This window comes from Phacochoerus africanus, chromosome 10 (genome assembly GCF_016906955.1).
Source record: "Phacochoerus africanus isolate WHEZ1 chromosome 10, ROS_Pafr_v1, whole genome shotgun sequence".
NCBI classification, from domain to species: domain Eukaryota; kingdom Metazoa; phylum Chordata; class Mammalia; order Artiodactyla; family Suidae; genus Phacochoerus; species Phacochoerus africanus.
Window position 1 is genome coordinate 42,153,305 of NC_062553.1, and position 24,062 is coordinate 42,177,366.

The 24,062-nt window shown below is 43.2% G+C and overlaps 2 pseudogenes; both read right to left on the minus strand.

The window, feature by feature from the left end:
• Positions 1 to 7,557, minus strand: part of LOC125137391 (zinc finger and BTB domain-containing protein 22-like) — a 16,091-nt pseudogene extending 8,534 nt beyond the window's left edge.
• Positions 7,558 to 12,140: 4,583 nt separating this feature from the next.
• Positions 12,141 to 20,064, minus strand: LOC125137392 (zinc finger and BTB domain-containing protein 22-like; annotated as a pseudogene).
• Between the last annotated feature and the right edge of the window lie 3,998 nt (positions 20,065 to 24,062).

A 24,062-nucleotide genomic window follows, 5' to 3' on the forward strand; every position in this document is an offset into this window, starting at 1 on the left:
GTACTTAGCTGTGGGATTGTAGATTTCTCTCATTTTCTTCACTCCTGTTTCCTCATCTAGAAATGGGCAGAATGATACCTAATTTCATAAAGTTCTTGGGAAAGCACTTTGCAGAGACAGAACCTCTTCTTTCCTCCCTCCTTCTCTACCTTTTTAACAGGTGTACTTCTTTGTTGTTGTTGCCTTTTTTATTTTTTAGAGCCCACCCCACTGCCTAGGAGAGTTCCCAGGCCAGGGGTTGAATCTGAGCTGTAGTTGCCAGCCTACACCGCAGCCACAGCAAGCCAGATCAGAGCTACCTCTATGGCCTACACCAGAGCTCAAGGCCATGCTGGATCGTTAAGCCAGTGAGTGAGACCAGGGATCAAACACACATCCTCAGATACTACTTGAGGTTGTTACCTCTGAGCCATGGCAGGAATTCCCTAAAGGTATACTTTCAAAACAAAATTAAACATAAAGAATAAACAAAGAATGAGGCTCAGACACTCTAGGAACACAACTCCACAAATGTCAATATGAATAACGGTCATTCACAATATCATTACATAGAAATACTTAACAGAAAACACTATTTTTAAAAAATCAGATTGCGACTTTAGAACTTTTTTTATTTTTCAAAGCGAATCTTATTAAAACGTTTGTTCCAAATGCTGAAGAATTGGAATTATTTTTGCTTTGGTTTACTTGAAGTATTTGAAATTTTCATGACATGGCTCAGTTTGTACAAGTTCTATTTAGCAGAGCATAACAGAGTTGTGAAACAAAACTCTTTGTAGAGTGCACTGGAAAGAAGAAAATGGTGTGCAAACTGACATACTAACACAAACTCACAGGAAACGTTACATTGAAAGTAGAAAAAAATGAGAAATGTCTGTAGATCAAAATAATCTTTGCTCTTACTTGATACTGAGTTGAAAGCTTTGAAGAATATTATATGGCTGCTTGCATAGCAAGTGCCACAAAATAGATGATATATGGTATTGTGAGAACTTGCAAAAAAAAAAAAAAACAGTGTCATAATCATCTTAAAAGTGTCAAGTCAGGAGATGCTGCAGTTAGTTCTTGTGGATTCTTAGTGTACAATAAGATGACATCATTCTGGAGGACATTGATAGGACGTTTCTGCAGAGCAGTTGACAGGGGCCAGAGCCTCCAATTCTCAACCCCACTGTCTCTTGCCAAGACTCCTCAGGATACAATTATATTATTTTATAGGATGAGAATTGATATAGTAAGAATCCATGGAGTTCCTGTTGTGGCCCAGCTGAAATGAATCCCACTAGGAACCATGAGGTTGTGGGTTCAATCCCTGGCATTACTCACTTGTGTGTGGTTAAGGATCCGGTGTTGCCATGAGCTGCAGTGTAGGCCACAGACGCAGCTTGGATCTGGCATTGCTGTGGCTCTGGCATAGGCTGGCAGCAACAGCTCCATTAGACCCCTAGCCTGGGAACCTCCATAAGCTGTGGGTGTGGCCCTACACACAAAAAAAGAATCCATGGCTAGAATCCAGTGTTCTCTCCAGGATCACTCTGGCCTCATGGAAGCCCAGGATGGAAGATGGGATATTGATCTGGAGTTTGGGGAGTGAAGGCATGTGGTGAAGGGAGAACAAAGGGTAGAAATAGAGGACAGAATTCAGGCTATGATGTGTGAAAACAAGGATCTAGTTATTGACAGAACCAGAATTCTTAATTTCTTTCTTTGGCCTCAGGCTCTGACATTGCTCTGCTCACCCTCTATGTATTTAAAAGTTTGCTATTTTGTTCATCATGCATTATTTTGATGTTTCATTTGTTTTCCAAAAATAGCATTAAGGAGTTCCCATGTGGCATGGGGGTCAAGGTGCAACATTGTCTCTGTAATGGTGATGGTTCAACCACTGGCCGTGGAATTTCCCCAAGCCACAGGTGTAGCCTCCCCTCAAAGAAAAAGGCATTGAAAGTGTTGTGACTTATCTTGGTTACTGACATTTTGGGCATAGTCTTTAATGTTGTGCCCACATATTCTAGTACTGACTCAGGGAAGAAGAGTGAAGATGGTGATGGCAATGCAGGTGCCTCATACCCCTGAGAGAAAAGTTATATTCCCCCCTTCTTTTTGAAGTGAATACTGGAAGCCTTCCAGTATTGAAGTGGAAGCCTGGAGTCCTTCCTTGTCCTTCTCCTGGACTTAGTTACACCCTAAGCACAATCACCCATAAGCTTAAGATTAGGCACCCTGAGCATAATTGCCTGTGGGTTAAAGATGATTAGCATATGATTTTTTTCAGGAACTTTCCTAGTCTGTTCTAATCTCTGCTCAACATGCCCTTTTCACAAGTACTGTTATTCTAGGCAATAACCCAGAAGACCACCGTCATGATCAGGCTGAGATCAGCTGACTGCCTCTTTGATGACTAGGATTCCCCCAAAGAAAGAAGACTGCGTGTCTGTCCCAATCCTGATTCCTATCTGAAAACCTCTTTTTCTCCTTTTTACTATAAAACACTTTGCAGTTCTTTCCAAGGGGGTGGGAGAAGGCACAGTCTTTAAGGCATTAGCCTGCTGTGGCCCTCCTTTGCCTGGCAAAGCAATAAAGCTATTTCTCCTTTACCCAAAACTCTGTCTCTGCATTTCAATATGGCATCAAAGGAACCAAAGCCTTCACTGGTTTCAGAGTTTGGAAAGGCCTGAGCCCAGAAAGAACCAATCACACTTATACCTTTTCCTTGGTCCACTTCACTCTGCCTGCTCCATGGCCTCAAACTGGGGTGACACCATTACTTCTGATGCCCTTCACCATCTTTTCTTTTTCTTTTTTTGGTCATGTTAGGGCCACATCTGTGGGCCACAGCCACAGCAATGCTAGATCTGAGCTGTGTCTGTGACCTACACCACAGCTCATGGCAATGCCAGATCCTTAACCCACTGAGATAGGTCAGGGATGGAACCCACATCCTCATAGATGCTAGTCATATTCCTTACTGCTGAGCTATGATGGGAACTCCTGCCCTTCACCATCTTGATTAACTCTATAACATTTCCTTTCCTTTGTGTCCTAAACATGTTAGAAATTGCAAAGAACTTTATTAAAAATAATAAAACCATCACCAAGTCAAAGAGGAGGTAAAGTTCAAAGGACTCATAATTTGACACTCTTGATCTCACCCTTGACCTTGCCAGTGAATCAGATGGGGCTTCACTGTCATGGACTTGTTCAGGAATGCCACTTTTAGCATACATGCCACTCCTTGTTGAGTTTTTATACTTTTTGAGAATATCTTTGCCTTTCCCCTGGCAATCTTGAATCAAGTAAATGATCTGCAGTGGCAGAGTGTACAGCAAAGATTATGTGTCTTAAATGCCCCAATGAGGAGGAGCAATGGAAATAAAGAGGAGTACCCAGCTGTGTTCTAGTCAGAACCTTTCTTATGCAAATAAGGACAACTAGGCGCTCTAGTTACACTGGGTGTTTTATTGAAAAAGTGCTAAAGTTGTTTGAGTAGAAATCGATAACCATGTAATTACCTGACAATTGTATGGCTGGTTTTTAACTTTTTCTGTGACTGTGAGAATCTGTACTTGTAAAAGTGTAGGCTTGTGTTCCATAAGATGCATCTGAACTGTTTATTCTGAACAGTTTATTCTGAACTCAATAAAATATTGGGCGGTTTTGGTGTAAATTATATAAAAAAGTACATACCTGTTTTCAACAAATATAATTGTTAAGCTCATGTCTCTACTGAAATGCTCTTGTGGAAAGGAATTATAATTCATCCAGAAAAATCATTTAGTGTCCTTGGAATATCCAATTTAAATAATGAAATAGCACATTTCATACAATAGCTTTCGTTGCATGTAAATTGAACTACAGTACTTTTTACAAACACCTTGCAATCAAAAGACATGGTGAATAAGCTGTGAAAAGGAGACAAAGGGTCAGGATTCAGAACTTCTCTTTCAAACTTCTTTCTGTATTAATCCCAACTCTTTCTTTTGGCAAAATAGAGGTTAAGTGTTTATTGCTTCTCCCACTCTAGAATATTTACAAAGTAAAATATCTAGTCAGGATGATCCTGGAAAGATGATACTGGAATCCAGGGTTCTTGTTCAAGTCAGTCAAAGAATGATCTCCATGAACAACCACAGGCAGCAACAAGCAAGCAAAGTCTTTATTAAAGGAAAGCAGATATCGCCCATAGTTGCTGGGAGGGGGGAGAAGAGCCCCCCTTCTTTAGTGTCCTATAGGGATTTTTATCTCTTAAACGTGGGGAGGGGCACCAACGGTAGGGTCCAGAAAGATGTGGTTTTCTCTCATTGGCCTTGTTCAATTACCTATATCAGTCCTTGCCAATAGGGCTTTTGGGCTTGGAAATGTCCCCAAAGTTTTGTACTTTTTTGTCCTTTTCTTTCCTTAGATTAAGTCCCCATTCCTCTCATTCCTTTTTTTTTTTTGTCTTTTTGTCTTTTCCAGGGCCACACCAGTGGCATGTGAGGTTCCCAGGCTAGGGGTCTAAAGGAGCTGTAGCTGCAGGCCTATGTCATAGCTCCAGCAATGCCAGATCTGTGACCTAGACCATAGCTCAAGGGCAATGCTGGATCCTTAACCTCACTGAGAGAGGCCAGGGATTGAACCTGTGTCCTCATGGTTCCTAGTTGGATTTGTCTAACCACTGAGCCTACAATGGAACTTCCCCTCTCATTCCTTTCTTATCAGTTGAGGAGTGGGCTAGAGATTCATGTTTTCTATAGTAAACAAAGTCTATGGGGAATGGGCATTTCTTACAATGAAACAAGGCCTGTGGAGACATTACTCCCTGGAGCTCTTAGGCCATAAATGTTAATCAATGGCCATATCAAAGAATGCATTGAAGCTCATGCTCCTGCACTGACTCCCTGAGTTACTATTCTGCCTCAAGTTTGTGAATGTATAACTTTCAGATCTGGAACTAACATACAGTAAAATAATCAAAGCTTTTGGGCACTGAGCTAACACTTTTTGCATAATACAGATTAAGGGCATATTGAGCAACCTGGGAACAACTAATTATCAGTACAAGTCCTTCTGGGATAATCATATCCTCAAATTCCCCTGTTTTTGTATTTCCTTGTCTCACCACCACAAGTGAAATAACATCAAAGTGAGGTCTAGCAGAAGTGGTGAGAACTCCTATATTTGAGACACATGCCCAAATTCTAAATGTCAATTTTAAGTTGTCCATTCCTAAGAAGCTCTTTATACAAATGAATACAAAGGCATAGAACAGAAACTCAAAGGAAATCAAACTTTCCTTTTCTTAGGACTACACTGTTGGGAAATAGACTTCAGAAATGAACATTTCTGTTGTATAAAAGAACTACAATTAGTAGTTCTCTCTCTCTCTCTCTCTCTCTCTTTCTTTTGTTCTACCCAGTTATGTCAAGAGTTTGTTGTAGAACTCCCAGAAATCACCTCAGAGGACAGTCAGGGAAGATGGAGAACAGCTTTATTATGCCAGTGGGTCCCCAGGGAATTGCTTTCCCAATCATAGACCCCAGACAAAAGGGGGGAGGATACATTTATAGTGCTTGCTTATGAGCCTAACATGCTACATTAATGTCTAGTTACATGCAGGGTACAGGAAGGTGTATAGCTCTAAAGAATGCCTTATATTGTCACTTTAATGATTAACCTCAAGCACAATCTGGCTATTACTGAATTTCCTTAGAACAATTGGGGTCCAGAGTTTTCAAAGTCCTAATGACTTTTTCTTCTCAGAGCCCTCACATGAGTCACCTTAAGTTCACCAAGATGGATGGGGGCAGCAAGATGGCTTCACTCTTGCCAAGCTCCTTATTCCCTTTAGCACACCCCTATAGTTTCTGCCCATTTTCGAGGTTTAAGTCCTTCTGCCAGCATGCAGTTGATGTTCTGTGCCAGTCATTTTAAATGTAGATGTGTTTTTGTTGTGTTTGTGGGGGAAGGGTGAGCGTGACCTCTTACTCCTCTGCCATCTTGCTCCCCAATGAGTATTTTAGATGTTCTTGTATGACTTTTTATTTTATTTTATTTTATTTTTGTCTTTTTGTGTTTTCCAGGGCCTGAACCTGAGGCATATGGAGCTTCCAGGGTAGGGGTCTAATCAGAGCTGTAGCCACTGACCTATGCCAGAGCCACAGCAATGCAGGATCTCAGCCATGTCCTGTGACCTACACCACACCTCATGGCAACACTGGGATCCTTAACTGACTTGAGTGAGGCCAGGGATACGAACCTGCAACCTCATGGTTCCTAGTCAGAATCTTTAAAGCCACTGAGCTTATGATCAGAACTTCTTTTTGAGTTTACTTGGGTGTTATTAAAATGTAACAAATACTTTCATAAACATTAAAGCCTCTTATATCAAATCAGTAGCAATGAATAGCTTCTTTCATGGTTTCTCTATATAAAATAAGTAATGAAGCAAGTATGTTTCCCTATACTGCAAAGCCAAATAGTCAATGCAATTGATTTCAGATTTCAGGATTTAAAAACAAAAAATCAGGAGTTCCAATCATGGCTCAGCCAATAACAATCTGGACTAGTAACCATGAAGACTTGCTGGTTCTATCCCTGGCCTTGTTAGGAAAGGGCCCTAGACACCATCCAGTCTATACCTACTTTTGTGGGGAATGGGGAAGAGGGCCAAGCAAAGTCAAGGAACTTGCCTCAAGGTTACCCAGTGAGCTAGTGACAGCTCTGAGACAAAGCCAGGTCTCTTGACTCTACTTCTTGATGGGAAAGACTTTTGGGTTACCTGGCCATCGCTAAGAAGGGGTCTGTGCACTCAGAACCGCACCTTCACCCTGGCACCAATAGCCAGATGAAGACATCAGGAAGAGTTCCTGGATTACTTGGAGCAAGCCCCCCTGGGGGTATCCCTGTGGTCAGGGTGGACAAGAGACATAGCCATATAAGGGGCAGAAAGGCAGATGTGAAAAGGGACAGGAAGATTATGCATTGCTTTACATATTAAAAAAATATACTTTTGGAACTTCCCATTGTGGCTCAATGGTAAGAAATCTGACTAGTATCCATGAGCATGTATCCGGACTTGGCTCAATGGGTTAAGGATGCATGGTTACCGTGAGCTCTGGTGGATGTTGCAGACAAGGCTTGGATCCCAAGTTGCTGTGGCTGTGTGTACCTGGCCGCTGCAGCTCTCTGATTCAAGCCCTAGCCTGGGAACCTCCATATGCCTCAGGTGCAGCTCCAAAAAGAACAAAATCGTAGAGTTTGGGGAGACTGAGCCTTGAGATCTCTCTTTCATCTGCTTTCCACCCCTCTGTCCTAAAAGAAGTGCCAAGAGAATTGCTGGGTTTTCAAATGACATAGAATGTAGATGGCTTTAAGAATTCTTCTCATAAATACATATCAGAAAGACACAACGAGGATACCACCTAAGGAATTTTCACAAATTAAACCAGCCCATCCCACCCATACAGCCCAGCACCAAGGTTAGAACTAGAACACAACCAGCACCCCCTTGTGTCCGCTTCCAGGTACTGTCTCCTTCCCCAGCCTCCCAAGGGTAAGCTCTTTGGCGATGTCCATTGTGTCGATTAGCTTTGCCTGCTTTCTGTTTTAAATATAGTAAAGCCTACTTCTAACTCTCAGGAATAGGTTAAAACAAAGAACCAAATCTGACTATGATCCATGAGGATGCAGATCCTGGCCTTTCTCAGTGGGTCGGGGATCAGGCATGGCCATGATGCTGTGCTGTAGGCTGACAGCTGTAGCTCCAATTGGACCCCAAGGCTGGGAACTTCCAGATGCCTCAGATGGGACCCTAAAAAGAAAAAAGCAAGGAAAAATAAAGACCATGATTGCCTTCATGGTAATATACATCACATCATGAGTATACAAAGAAATAAAATATAGCTATGTTTTACATATTATAATAAATGTATATCCCCCTATACAAAATATGTGCATGATGGACTTAAGCCTAATTTGAGTTTTCTTCACTTGGAAACTTAGTTCTACTTGCAGAGTGTGTAATAATGTCTTTTTGTGGATATTTAGTGAAAGCAGCTTCTGTCTATCCTGTTTGGAATCTAAAATATCTTTGCAGCATACATTCCTTTGTTTGTTCTCAGTTACGTATCCACATACTTATGTGTTCACTTACCTAGTGATTTCAGGCTAACTTTATTACTGTGTAGCTGTAATGTATTTAAAGTATATTATTCAAAGATAATAGCAAGAATATATTCGTTGTTTTTAGGTGACTTCACAAAAACATAATCACTTCTTCAATACATTCACTCTGGATACTTTTTTTTTTTGTCTTTTTGTCTTTTGCCTTTGAGGGCTGCTCCCATGGCATTTGGAGGGTTCCAAGCTAGAGGTCTAATTGGAGCTGTAGCACTGGTCTATGCCAGAGCCACAGCTATGCAGGTTCCAGCGCATCTGCAAACTACACCACAGCTCAGGGCAAAGCCAGGATCCTTAACCCACTGAGCAAGGACCATGGATCGAAATCCACAACCTCATGGTTCCTAGTTGGATTCGTTTAACCACTGAGCCATGATGGGAACTCCAGGATACTTTTTTTTTTTTTTTATAGTGGGTGTTGGGGTACCGAATGCCACAATTTTCTCCACACCTACCATAAATATCGAAATGTGAGATGAATTCTAACATGCCTGATCTTAACAAAATTATAAGCACTATCACCAGAGCCATTCAAAATCTTGTTTAGTGTATCTACAGTTCTGCAGAATAGTGCCAATTTATAATTAAAATCCTGAGAGTTTGAAATTGACCGCTCAGTCGCCACTGTAAATTCCAGGGTACCATATGTGTGATTTCTTCTAAGTTCTCAGCTCAAACCATGGCTCCTAGGCAGGTTTTATCTTACTCAGGAGACACATGGTAGAATATCTCTCCACTCGCTCCTGCTCTGGCTTAGCCATTCCTTTGGCCTCAAGATACCCCTTTACATTGATTAGTATAATACTTTGCAGGAGGAGTGGAGACCATCCCGAAATGAGGACAAGCAAAGCCTATTATTCAGAGCTTGCTGAAGCGAGGGAGTTGGCCACCATCACCTGTGTTTGACAGCGGACCAAAGGTGGGTGTGGTTGGTTGTGAAAACTCTGTGTGTGGGAGGGGGGAGAAACTGCAGGTGTAATGTGATGGCGGGGCTTGGTCTGGGAAAGGTTGGTGGTGGGTTGCCTGGAAGTGAGGCTTCCTGTGTGACTGGTTTGGCGAAACAAGTCAGTGCTTTCTCTGGACGGCCTTGAACTAGAATCAAGGGAAGGAGAGGCAAATATTAGGGCGGCTGACACTTATTGACCAAAACTTCACCATGTGAGGACCAATTGTTGCAGAGGTTGTCGCTGGCTTCCCAGACTAGTTGTGGCAGAGCTTGGGTGATCAGAATTCTATTTTAATATATGGCCTGGCCACGGTCCATTTGTAAATTGAGTTTCCCAGCTCCAGACCTTTTCATCTTCAGTTCAGCCCCAGCCATGCCTAACTGCTGTCCTACCAACTCCCTCCCATCCACTCTTGCTTCTCTTTATAGCTTCATACTGCTCTAATAGCCTTTTAGCTATTGCCCTGCTGCTATGGATTAAAATGAAGTTCTTAGTGTAACAAAACTGTGCAGAGTAAAGCACTTCTGTCTTTCCAAACCTGTCTAATTCACTGTGGCTATCGGTGAGTTTGTCACATTTGTTGTTTTTCTCCTACACTGCAGAGTTACTTTCTCTGCTCAGGAGCTAGGATTTTTTCTGTTCCTTCCCTCCACCAAGTTTTTTTTTTTTTAAATTCCTACTCATTAGGACTTTGAGCAAATGTCACTGTGTGTGTGTGTGTGCCGTGTGTGTATGTCATAGCAGCATATGAGAATCTCTCATTACCCTGGTCCAAGTAACTTTGAGAGGTTAGTTTGAAGCTCATTGGGTTTCACATTTTGGTTTTTATATCGAAGTCTTGTTAGGCCGTTCAACTTCACACATTTATTTCCCCACTTCTGCTCTAGCAGCAGGTTTTTACATATACAGAAAATGTATATCTATAGACATGTCATAAGACAATCGTCTTTAAACTCATGTTGAGCTGCTTTATTACCCTGCCTCACCACAGTTGCCTCCCTACTACTATGTTGTCATTTATTCATAGATATCGAAGTAATCATTTTGCATGACTTTGTAGTATTTCATTGTATGGGCATCTTAATTTGTTCAATTTGAATCTATTGATGGATATTTATTTAGTTAGTTTTATGCTGTTTTGAACAGTGGGCACGCTGAATATGTATGCTTCCATCTGAACACTTGTACACTTACTTCTTACAAAACATTTCTAGAAGTCAAATCACTAGGACATGCATATTTTTAACTTTTTGGAGATAAAATTCATATTGCCAATAATTTACCCATGTAAGGGGTACATTTCAATGGCTTTGACTAGATTCATGTAGTTGTGCAGCCACGTCATAAGCCCATTTCAGAAAATTTCCTCACTCCATAAGAAAAAGAGCTATACCCATGAACCTCAGGTCTCCCTAACTCTTTAGTTCTACACAACTATGAATCTACTTTCTGTCTCTATGGTTTTGCCCATCTGCACATTTCTTATGAATAGATTACAATAATATTCCTTTAGTGAGATTGGTTTTTCACTTAGCTTAGATCTTTTCTAGACCCATCCACATATTAGGATGAATAGTTCAATCGTCATTTAAAAAAATAAGATTTAACATAATAACCTTGTATTCCTACAACTTACTCCCTCATTGTCTTCACTGCCCCCCTCCCAGTGAGAATCAAGTTGGGGGACCCCAAGGTGGGGGAGGAGGGGTTAGGATAGAAATAAGGGGCAACATCCTCTGAGGAACAGGGTATGTTCCCAGGACAAGGGTGGAGTTCAAAGTCCTGGTCCCCCAACAACACAAATGAAAACTTCAGGTAAGACTACAAACACCTGACCCTTGACCCAGTGACTCCAGGATGCTCAACTAGCCCCCCCCTCCCTCCCCACCCCCACCATGTGCGCCTATTCTATTGGGGGCTGGGCTTCAGTTGTACCCACCTGAGGGGAAGGAAGGGCTGGGGTTTGGGATACTTTGGGGAGGAGGGGCTGCGGGGTGGAATGGGGTTGATCCATGGTGCAACACAGTCCCCCTCCAGAATATGTAGAAGCCTATTGAGATAGGAAGGCAGAAGGTGTGTTGGGACATCACTGAAGAGCCACAGCGCCCCTGGCTCCCTGCCCCTCTTCCCTCTTCTTGGAAGGCTACCCCTGCCAGAGTCCCACTTCAGCGGACCAGGGCTTCCTGAAGGATGAGTCGGCATCGGCAAAAGAATGGACACAGACCTGATGCTTCTGCAGAACTGCTCGCATTATTGTTTGAATCAACCAAGCTTATATACAGTTTTTTTATTTCCTATGGCATACGTCATGCATCATACATCTGGTGATATTTTTTAAGTTTCCACTCCGTCAAATGTTATCTTATGACCTGGTACATGACCAGGTACATTTGTGAACACAAGCAATGCTCTTTTTGGTACTTTCCACTTGACTTTTTAGAATTAAATGTACTCATGTTAATGATCTAATTTTGTAGGTAGCAAAAGCATGAACTTATTAGCTTTACAATTTAAAAGTATTATTATGTGCCTAAAACCTAAGGCCAAACTATATTCTATTAGTAAAGGTTAATCATATATATCAAAGGTTATTTTGATTCTCAAAGAACTAGAAACCACAGCACTGACACTCCTTGAGGTTTGGGCCAACAGGCCTGGCATAGCAATATACAATTGACCGAAAGTAGGTAAATTCCTGACCTGTATACAATTATGTGGTGCAAACCGCACAAGTTTTCCTATAACTAAGGCCCAATATCTATCCTATTCAGCAACTAGTCCCCAGCAAAAAAAGAGCTGCCTTCTGGAGCATGGAGAGACCTGTGCCTCAAGCCTCTCTTTTGTCTCCAGGGTTTTCCACAGGTTAAACAGTAACATCTAAATATGAAAGCATTCTATTAGGGTCTCTATAGAAAAAAGGGAGGAAACTCAGGAAGTTGGATGATGATCATAGAACAAAGGGGGTAGTAGGAATTTGTGTGTAAACACTAAGCCCCGACGTGTAAGCCTCCCAGGCGTCGTTTTCAGGGAACTTTATTTGACAGCAATTTCCCAGCTCTCACAGTTTTTATTAACAGCATAAGCAGGCAGAGAAGAAGAAGTAGGACCGTGGCTTTCCAGACATGCTGTGCAGTCGGGGGTCTCAGTTCTCCTGGACTTTGTCAGCAGGCAGACCTTCACCGACGGCTCCCAGCATACCTCCAGGAACCTGCCTCTTCCCTTCTCTCCTCTGACCCCATAAGCCCATCTCCACCTGTGGACAGATGGAGGCGACCAGAACCCGAAGGCTGGAGGCGGGCATGGCCCCACTCCCCTCCTTGCTGCTGCACCAGACAGGGGACTCTCTCTTAGGCTGCAAGGCTGGCCCAAATGGCTTGCCCCCAGGTCCCAGCCTTCCCCCAAACGGGGTCCCGGCCCCGGCCCTGCCCCTGCCTCACAGTGTCCCAGGTGGCACATGAAGCTGCCTTGCCACATGAACTTCTTGGCACAGATGCCACACTTGTAGGGAATTGAGGCCTGTGTGAGTCTTCCTGTGCTCTATCAGGTGATGCTTCCTCTTGAACTTCTCCTTACACATGGAGCAGTCAAAAGGCTGCAGGTTGAGGTGCCTGCTCACTTGCTGATCATGCATCCTCTTGTGGGAGAGGACTTCCTGCAGTGGCACAGAAAGATCTTCTATCCATCCCTACTATGTGTCCCTCCAGGGGTCCCACCAGTGCCACCTGGCCTGCCCAGGGCTCCTGACGGCGCACCCCCCCATCATCACCGCCCCGTGTTCAGATTGGTTCCCTGGCGGCTGGCCTGAAGCCTGTGAGGAGGAGGAGGAGGAAGTGAATGAAGAGGATGGGAAGACTAGGATCTGGTTGCCCTGCATGTCCAGTGGAACCAGGGGCCTAGGGGGGTGGATGGGAGTGTCAGAAGAAGGGGTTGCCTCCCCGAATCCTCAAGCTCTGCCCCAGGACCCCCATCCTCATAAGGGCCAAAGTCATTGGAGGACTCCCAGAAATTTGACCTGCTTCTCGCCCTTGTCTGGCGGCTCAGACAGGGTCCGGGCCAACACTAGTACTAAGCGTGCCTCAGGTTCTCCCCCTGGTGGATCCTGGGAGCCACCCCCCAGCTCTTCACTTTCATCATCCTCACAGGTCAACACCAAGTCTTCTCCTCACTCTCTTCCAGGTCTGGGTCTTGGGGAGCCAGGGGTGCTGGTGTGGGGCAGGTTCCACCCCGCTTCATGTACACCCAGGGTTTCTGTGGCACGATGCTGGGGGGTGCACAGGCGGGCCACCGGAGCCCAGCCCCAGGGACCATCGCCCCCATCCCCCATCCCCGCTATCATCACACCGCTCATCTGCCTCCAGCATCAGCTTCCCAGAGGTAGCCCCTCCACTGCCAAACACAGAGGCTGGGAACACGTAGCCGCCACCTCCGACGCTCCCCACTCCTCACTGCAGAAGCGCAAAAGCCTCTTGGGAGGAAGAGGAGCAATCAGTCGACTCCCAGGGGCTGAAGTAGTTGCTGCTGCTGGGGGGACTGATTCTTGCTGGCCTGGCGGAGGCATGGGAGCGCACAGAGCCCATAGCAGCAGGGGTACTCTTCCCCCACTCCCAGGGAGACCCCAGCAGCATGGACAGTGACTGACGTGGCTGCACAGTGGTGATGGTGGTGTGGGTGGCTGAGGCCCAACCCTCTCAGAGGATTCAGGTGCACTTGTCCACGATGTGCCACATCTGGAGCACAGACCCCACTGTGAGGAAGTGGACAATGGCAGCAGTGGCCATGCAGAGCCGGCCGTGTAAGCTGAAGCCAGGACAGTCTGAAGTAAGATATTGCCCTTGAGTAAGAGCTGGTCATGGAAATTAGGGGAAGACGCAGCCAGGACGAGAAGATGAGCACTGAATTCCGTCCCCGCACTCAGATGGACACATCACAGAGCTGTCCCTGCAGCCGCTGCTGATTGAGGCACTCCAGGAGGGCACTGGTCACCTCAGGAAGGGCACATGTACCACCACAGCTGCCAGGCAGAGGCAGGGGTGGGTGGGGGGCGGTGATAGAGGCGGAGGACGCGTGGACCCCACCCAGAGACAGAGGTGGCAAAGGCGCCAAGGACGTGGAGGGGTAAGGGTGACCTCCCCAGCCACAGAACTAGGGAAGGAGAACGACCGGGGTTGGTCTTGGGCGCCGGTCCCCCTACCCGCCCCCCACCCGCCCCCTCAACCTGGGAGTGGCAGAGATGAAGCCTCCATGTCCCTCCCAGCCAACCATCTTGGGCCGACTCCCCAGGAGGAGTTTTTTAATTGCTGAATAAAAAGTCCATTGTAGAGAAAATTACATTTTGCTTATCCAGGCCACTAGTTGTCTTTCCACTATTTGGTCATTAAGAATAATTCTGCTCTGTGTATTCATGCACAAGTTGCTGTTTGAACGTATGTTATCAGTTGTCTTGGGTTTATACCCAAGAGCCAAATTTCAGGATTATATGGGTATTCCATGTTTAACTTATTGAGGAACCACCAACCTAGTTTTCACAGTGTTTGCAGCAATTTACATCCTAAGCGCAATATAATAAGGGTTCCAATTTCTGTCTGTCTTCAGCAGGGCCTGTTTAGAGAGCCATCTGGAGTCAATGTGAAGTGGTATCTCACTGTGATTTGATTTACATTTCCTTAATGACTAATGATGTTGAGCATCTTTTCATGTACTCTGTCCATTTGTGTGTCTTCGTTGGGGAAATGTCTATCCAAATCCTTTCGCCATTTTTCTCACCAATTGACTTACTTGTCTTTTTATTGTTGAGTTGTAAAAATTCTTTATATATTTTGAATGCATAGTCCTCCTCAGATATATGATTTGCAAATTGGTTTCTTCCATTCTCTTGGTGGGTCCTTTCACTTTCTTGATATAGTTCTTTGATCACAAAACTTCTTTAGCTTTGTTAAAGTCTGCTTTTCTATTTTTTCTTTGGTCACTTATGTTTAGATGTCATGTTAAAACAACATTGACCAAAAAACAAAACAAAAACAAAAACAAAATCAACATTGACAAATGCAAGGTCACAACTATTTATATTAATATTTCCTTCTAAGAATTTTATAGTTTTGTCACTTATATTTATGTCTATGTCCATTTTGATGAAGTTTTGTATGATGTGGGAGGAAGGGGTCCAGCTTATTTTGCATGTGGATGAACTCACTATTGTTCTAAGCACCATTTGTTGACATCACTATTCTTCCTCCCATTGAATTGCCTTGGCTGTACTGTCCAAAAAATCGTTGACCACAAAGGGTACAGTCATTTACATTTATTTCTGGACTCTCAGTTCTATATCATTGATCTATTTACTAATCCTTGAACCAGTCCTATGACAATCGTAGTGATTATTGCCATCTCATAGCACGTTTTTGACATCGGGATGCATGAGTTGTGAGTGCCCCAGTTTTATAGTTCTTTGAGATTGTTTTGGCTATTTTGGGTTCCTTTTGAATTTCCACATGAATTTTAATACCAGCCCTTCAGTTTCTGCAGTGAGCCAGCTGTAATTTGAATAGCATTTTGTTCAATCTGTAGGTCAATATGTGAAGCATTTCCATCTTGATATATAAGTTTTCCAATACACAAACATGGACCTTGAACAATATGGGTTTGAACGAGGCGAGTCTACTTAGATGGATTTTTTTCACTAAATAAGTACCATAGTACTAGATAATCCATTATTGATCAAATCTGTGGATGTGGAGCCCCAGATACAGAGGGCTGACTGTATAAAGTTATATGCAGATTTTTACTCTGTGAAAGGTCAGTGTCCCAAATCTCCACATAATTTCATAGTCAAAGCATATTCTCAGAGTTCCTGTCATGGCTCAGTCATAAACCAACCTGACTAGCATCCATGAGGATGCAGGTTCGATCCCTGGCATCACTCAGTGGGTTAAGGATCTGGCATTGCCGTGGCTGTGGTGTAGGCTGGTGGCTACAGATCCGACTGGATCCCTAGTCTGGTAACCTCCATATGCAGTGGGTGCAACCCTAAAAAGGCCAAAAAAAAAAAAAAAAGAGACAGAGAGAGACAATGGTATTCTGATCTAACTTGTTTTGATAATACTTTATAATTTTCAGAATTTTTAAAATTACTTCATGAATTTTATTACATTTATAGGTGTACAACACTCATCACAACCAAATTTCACAGCATTTCTATCCCAAAACCTCAGTGCCTCCCCCCACCCCCCAACCTGTCTCAGTTGGAAACCATAAATTTTTTTTCGTCTTTTTTTGTTGTTGTTGTTGTTGTTATTGTTGTTGTTGCTATTCTTGGGCCGCTCCCGTGGCATATGGAGGTTCCCAGGCTAGGGGTTGAATCGGAGCTGTAGTCACCGGCCTACGCCAGAGCCACAGCAACGCGGGATCCGAGCCGTGTCTGCAACCTACACCACAGCTCACGGCAACGCCGGATCGTTAACCCACTGACCAAGGGCAGGAACCGAACCCGCAACCTCATGGTTCGTAGTCGGATTCGTTAACCACTGCGCCACGACGGGAACTCCGAGAAGCCATAAATTTTTTAAAGTCTGTGAGTCAGTATCTGTTCTGCAAAGATGTTCATGTGTCCCTTTTTTTAGATTCCACATGTAAGTGATAGTGTTTGATGTTGCTGTCTCACTGTCTGACTGACTTCACTTAGCATGATAATTTCTAGGCCCATCCCTGTTGCTACAAATGCCAGTATTTCTTTCCTTCAATGGCTGAGTAATTTTCCATTGTTATATGTACCACTTCTTCTTGATCCACCCCTCTGTTGATGGACATTTAGGTTGTTTCCATGTCGTGGCTATTGAAAATAGTGCTGCAGTGAACATTGGAATACGTGTGCCTTTTCGTGTCTTACAGTGTGTAGGGCTCCATTTACTCCACACCCTCTCCAGCACTTACTGTTTGTAGACATTTTGATGATGGCCATTCTGGCTGGTGTAAGGTGGTACCTCACAGTGGTTTTGATTTGCATTTCTCTTGTAATGAGTGATGTTGAACATGTTTTCATGTGTTTTTTTTGGCCATCTGTATGTCCTCTTTGGAGAATTGTCTGTTTAGGTCTTCTGCCCATTTTTGGATGGGGGTGTTTGTTTTTTTTGGTATTGAGCAGTAGGAGGTGTTTATAAATGTTGGAGCTCAATCCCTTGTCAGTTGATTCATTTGCAAAGATTTTCTCCCATTCTGTGGGTTGTCTTTTCATTTTGTTTAGGGTTTCCTTTGCTGTGCAGAAACTTTTCAGTTTAGTTAAATCACATTTGTTTATTTTTGTTTTTATTGTCATGACTCTAAGAGGTGGATCTGAGAGGATGTTGCTGTGGTGTATTTTTTGGAGTGTTTGGCCTATGTTTTCCTCTAAGAGTTTTAAAAGCGTGTGGTCTTATATCTAGGTCTTCATCCATTTGGAGTTTATTTTTGTGTATGGTGTTAGGAAGTGATGTAATTTCATGCTTTTCCATGTGGCTGTCCAGTTTTCCCAGCACCACGTATGACAGGGATGGTGCACAGGTGGCCCTCTTGGGGCTCTTTGGGTATGAAATTTGCTCCACTAGAGTGGGAGCCACTGGCAGGAGCAGCAGAGCTTGTTCCATTCCCCCACCTCCTGCTGTGACTCCTCCTGCTCTGAGTTCTCTGTAGCTCTAAGGATGCTGCTGCTCCCCATCTGTTGCTAGGCAGCCACTCCTTCTCTCCAGCATCCCCAAACAATGGTGCCTAGTCTCTAATCCTGTGGGGGTCGCCTCAGCTTCCACCCTCAAATGTGGTCCCCTATGCTCTAATTCCTTCAGGCTGTTTCTGCGCAGCCAACCCTCATCTCTCTTTGTGTCTAAACTCTAAGGCCAGCGTTGTAATTCCCGACATTTGCACTGGCATCTGGTTGCCACTATAGCACGGATGGTTTGTGGATTGTTTCCATTTTAACTGCTTCACACCAACTGCTGTGTTCTCCTCCAGTACTCTAAAGTTCCTCCTCTGTCCAGGCCGTCCTCCTCACTGGTGCTGGAGCCTCCCAGGATGCTAGAGCTTATCCTCTTTCCAACTCCCTCCTAGGGGTGACTGTCCTGTCTCCCTCCTCTCCCCTCTCTCTTTTTCTTCTTTCGTTTGTCCTTTATGGTTTCATGAAGGTTTTCTTACCCTATCCTAATCCTGAGATCTTTTGTCAAGTGTTTGGCAACTGTTCTGTGTGAAGCGTTCCACATGTAGATATATTCTCAATGTATTTCCAGGAATCAGTGAGCCACATGTCCTACTCATCCACCATCCTCCTCCAGACTCCCCCTTTTTTTTTTCTTTTAGAATCTTGAGTATATTTTGCCACTCCCTTCTAGCCTGCAGCTTTTCTGTAGAGAAATAAGCTAAAAGCCTTATGGGGGTTCCCTTGTAACTAATGCTTTGCTTTTCTCTTGCTGCCTTTAGAAGTCTTTGTTTATCTTTCACTTTTGCTGTTTTAAAAAAGTGTATGGCTTTGGTGTAGGTCTGTTTGGGTTTGTCTTGTTGGGGACCCTCTGTGCCCCATGTACTGGCATATCTCTTTCCTTCTTTAGATTTGGGAAGATTTTAGGCTTCAAGTACATTTTCAACACCCTTTTGACTCTCCTCAATTTCTGGGAACTTTGCCATGCAGAGATCAACATGTTTTGTATTATCCCATATGTCACATGTTGTTTCTTTTCTTCTTCTTTCTTCTTCTTTTTTAAATTTTTTTTCCTGTTCATTTGGCTGTCTGTCTGCTGTCATGCTTGGGTGATTTCCACTTTTTGAGTTCCAGGTCACACTGTTCATTCTGCTATTCATTGCCTTTAACTCTGCTTTTATCATGGCAAAGGAGTTTTCTAATTTTTCTTGGCTCCTCCTTACAGTTTCTAGGTCCTTTTTGCAATAATCCACATTTCTGTTGATAGCCTGTCTTAATTGCTTTGGTACGTTCATTACCTCCTTTTGAAGGCAGTGTCTATTAGACAGTTTCATTGTTTGCTCCTTCAGGGGAGGTCTCCTGTTCTTTTAATTGGGATCGCTGCTTCTCCTTCATTTCATTTCTATTGCTCTTACTCCAGATATGTGGAGATTTTCTTGTCCTTAAGGAAGGCTGATTTCTTCTTTCAGTGTTCAGTAGATGTACGGGGAGAATTGGTCTACACATGGATTTTTTATTATATATTTTTGGAAGAAGGTAATATCCACCTCTCACTCCTCTGCCATCTTGTACTGATTTCCCTTCCTTTCCCCTTTTGGTCTCATCTCCTTCGATTTGATATCTATCTTTTGCTTTAATTTGGATTCCTTTTTCTTTTACTTTTTTTTTTGATATATAACTATGACAGAATTTTGCTTTGTGGTTATCATGAAGTTGCAATATGGTAGTCTATATACAGATATGATTATTTTTAAATTATAAATACCAGCTTTGATATCATATTTGTGTAAGTTTCCCTACCTTTATTGTCTGTTTGTCTTCCTGCCACAGAGAGCATTTTCTAATTGTCTCCTTCACAAATTTTCTGTTTCTACCTGTGGCCATTTCCACGTAGGGGATTGCTTTTAGCATTTCCACTTAGAGGAGTTCTTTTAGTTCTAAAGCTAGGTTTATTTGTTGATTTTTTTAAAATTTGGTTTCTCCGTAAAGAATTTGATTTCCCCATCAAATCAGGATGAGGCCTTTTGGGGTAGCTTACGCTTGGTGGTAGGATTTCCCCTCCTTTCATCATTTAAAATATATTGTGCCCCTCCTTTCTGATATGCAAAATGTCTGCTGAAAGTTCATGATACCCTTATAGTGATTCCCTTGTATATTGTCTTGATTCTGCTGTCTGTGTTTTGGTGGGGGAGGCTGGTCTGGAGCCTTGTGCAGGCTTCCTGGTTTTAGAGGCTCTTGGTGCCCACTGGTGGAGGAAGCAGGTCTTGGCTCTATGTTGTGCAGGGCTGTTTCAAGGGACATGTCTAGAGGTGTCTCTGGGCTCACAAAGTTTTAGATAGCCTGACTGCTGATGGATAGGGTTGTATTCCCACATTGTTGGTTTTCTGACCTAAGGCTTCTCAGCATTGTAGTTTACAGGCTGTTGGGTGGGGCCAGGTCTTGTTGCCAAGGACCCAACTTGTCTGCCTCCAGCCAAAGTTCACATAGGTCCCTGTGATATCTGCTACCAGTCTTTATGACCCCAAAGAGAGCCCTGCTACCCCCTGTCTGCCCAAGAGTCCTGATGACACCAGCATATAGGACTGTCCAAGTCTCCCATCATGTCACTGGTTTTGCACTTTTTCCTAGTGCCTGTGAGATCTTCTGTGCATCTTCCCAGATTGTAATCTCTGATCCTTCCAGTGTTCTGGAGCACCAGCCTTTTAAGTCCCACTGGCCTACAAAGCCAAATGCTGTGGAGGCTCTACCTCCTAATGCTAGACCACTAGTCTGGAGAGTGTGGCATGTGGCTAAGAGCTCTCACTCCTTTTGGATAACTTCTGCAATATAATTAATCTACAGTTTGTAATTTTCCCACCTGGGTGGTATGGCAGTTGACTGTACTACAAGTGAGCCCCCCTCCCCCCCCCGTTGTCTCTAGGGTTCCTCTGTGTGTCATTCAATGTAGAACACACTTTCTCTTCTCAGTAGACTCCAGTCTTTTGTATAGAGGATTGCTGAGGATTGGCACTATTGAAATTTCTGTTTCTTTGGTATTTTAGGGCCACACATACAGCACAGGGAGGTTCTCAGGCAAGGGGTCCAACTGGAGCTGGAGCTGACATCCTATGCCACAGCCACAGCAACATCAGATCTGGGCCACATCTGCAATCTACACCACAGCTCACCACAACTGCAGGTCCTTAACCCACTGAGTGAAGCCAGGCATCAAACCCACATCCTCATGAATCCTAGCCAGGTTTGTTAACCTCTGAACCACCATGGGAACTCCCTTTTTCTGAAATTTGTAAAAGTTTTATGTATGTATGTATGTATTTATTTCTTATTTATTTGACAGTTGTGTTTTTTGTGTGCTTGTGAGAGGAGTTGAGGTCAAGGTCCAGTTACTATGCTGTCTATTCTTCATTCCAATACATTTAATAAATGAGATTTAAATGTATGTTAGCTTTCCACAAAAATTCAATTTGCTGTATCACAATGTGAAAGTTTTTCAACCTTCCTAACACATTACATTGATACAGAAAATATTGCATCTGGGTTTCCTTAGATTTGCTCCTACCTCTCATTGATTCACACAGGTAAACATCACTTTATCCATGAATCTGATTTTGAAATCTTATCATCATTCTCACCAACTCTTCATGCCTCTCCACGTCTTTAGCACACCCATAGAACCACAGATGCAAAACCCTTCCTTGGGCCTTTTTCCTCAGAGGGTTGAGTGCTCCCACATTGTAAATGGGAGATTGCAATGTGTTAGGAGAAAATCCCACAAGGGCCTTTCATTTCTTTCCTATCTTGTATCAGCTTCTGCTTGCACCTCTGTTCAGTGACTTTTGTACAACACCCTGACGAAGATGCCGGCTGTCTCTGGTTGGGGCAAAATGCAGATTAATTACCTGGTGAATAAAATACAGACAGTGTCTTGCTCTGCTCAGATGTTCGACAGCATTGCTTTCATCCTAATTGAAGAGTTTGGGATGAGCGAAGCTTAAGATTCCTGATCTTTAATCCCTATATACTGATTACACAGCAGCCAACTGGACCACTTTACATCACTCCACGGGACATGTGTACCAAAGTTACAGATAAAAACATCAGTACTATTGCTGTCCATTTGTGTCATGAAAATATTTTTTTGGCACATGCTAAGGCATCTAAAATATTTTTTCCTAACATTGTCAAAACTGCAAGGCTAAAACATTGGAATTTCAAATATGGTAAAATCTAAGACCCTTCTAATTTACTTCCATATTTTGGTGATGACAGGATGCCATGAGAGATTTGACTTTCTGGAATCGAATAAGTAAGGCTCCTTCAGAGGCCTGATTGGAGAATATGAAAATATCCCCTGGAAAAAGTTAAGATTCTCCAATTTGACTAATTAGTAAGATGGTAGTCAGGGCTCTCCATTATCCTACATCCTAATACAGATGATGTGAGAGGTGGGGATACAACCAGCAGCCTAAATAGCCTTTATTTTTGTATCTTGTACTACTAGTAGGAAGAGGAAGGATTAAAGAGTCACCATGTGTGATCTAGCCAATCAGCTGCCCAAAACTACAAATGTGCTTGCTTGTATTATCTGTGTAGTTGCTCTACTTTCAGTATCAGTTACTCATGGAACCTCCCTCAGCTCTAGCAGCATTGAGCAGAATCCAATAAAAACCGTGTGATCCTCTCACTAGATGCTGAAAAAGCCTTTGACAAAATCCAGCACCTATATCTGAGAAAAACCCTTCAGCAAGTGGGAAGAGAGGGAACCTACCTCAACCTAATGAAGGGCACAGATGACAAACCCACAGCGAACATCATTCTCAATGGTGAAAAGCTGAAGGAATTCCCACTCTGATCAGGAACATGACACGAATGTCTCCCCTCACCACTACACTTCAACATAGGTTTGGAAGTCCTAGCCACAGCAATTGGAGAAGAAAAAGACATAAAAGGAATCCAAATTGGAAAGGAAGAAGAGAAACTAGCACTATTTGTAGATGACATGATCCCATACCTAGAGAATCCTAAAGATTCTACCAGAAAAATGTTCGAGCTCATCCATGAATTTGGCAGAGTTGCAGGATACAAAATTAATACACAGAAATCAACTGCATTTGTATATACTAACAATGAAACATCAGAAAGAGAAATTAGGGAAGCAATCCCATTTACCATCGCATCCAAAAAATAAAATACCTAGCAGTAAACCTACCTAAGAGACAAAAGTCCTGTACTCTGAAAACTATACGACACTGATGAAAGAAGTCAAAGATGACACAAACAGATGGAAAGACATACCATGCTCTTGGATTGGAAGAGTCAATAGTATCAAAGTGACTATACTGCCCAAGGCAATCTACAGAGTCAATGCAATCCCTATGAAATTACCAAGGACAGTTTTCACAGAACTCAAACAAAATATTTTAAGGTTGTTTGGAAGCACAAAAGACCCAGAATAGCCAAAGCCATCCTGAAAAATAAAAATGGAGCTGAAGGAATCAGGCTCCCGGACTTCAGACTATCCTACAGAGCTACAGTCATCAAAACTGTATGGTACCGGCACAAAGACAGATACATAGATCCCTGGAACAGGATAGAAAGCCCTGAATTAAATGAACACATCTTCAATCAACTAATCTATGACAAAGGAGGCAAGAACATACACTGGTGAAAAGACAGCCCTTTCAGTAAGTGGGCTGGGAAAACTGGACGGCCATGTGTAAAAGAATGAAATTAGATCACTACATGAAAAAAGCATGTGTGGCAACACAAAAGACCTCCCACCCCCAAAAAACAAAGCCATACTGAGAAAGTAAAATGGAGATGGTGGAATCATGCTTCATGACCTCAAGTTATACTTCAAAGCTACAGCAATCCAAATAGTATGGCATGGGCCAAAAATGGTAGTATAGATCAGGGGAATAGGATAGAATATGCAGAATTAAACTCACATACTTTTGGTCAATGTACTTATAACAAAGGAGGCAAGAACACACAGTGGAGGAAATCGCAGAAATATCTTTTTTTTTTGGATCTACCTCCTAGAATAATGCCATTTGCAACAACATGAAAGACCAATACCATATGATGTCCCTTCTACCTGCAATCTAATATATGGCACAAATGAAGACATCTATAGAAAAAAATAAACTCATGGACATGGAAAACAGAATTGTGGTTCCCCAAGGGGCAGGGGGAAGCAGTGGGATGGACTGGGAGTTCAGGGCTTATTGATGCAAACTATTACATTTGGAGTGTGAATAAGCAATGAGGTCCTGCTGTATAGGCCCTCACTAGTCACT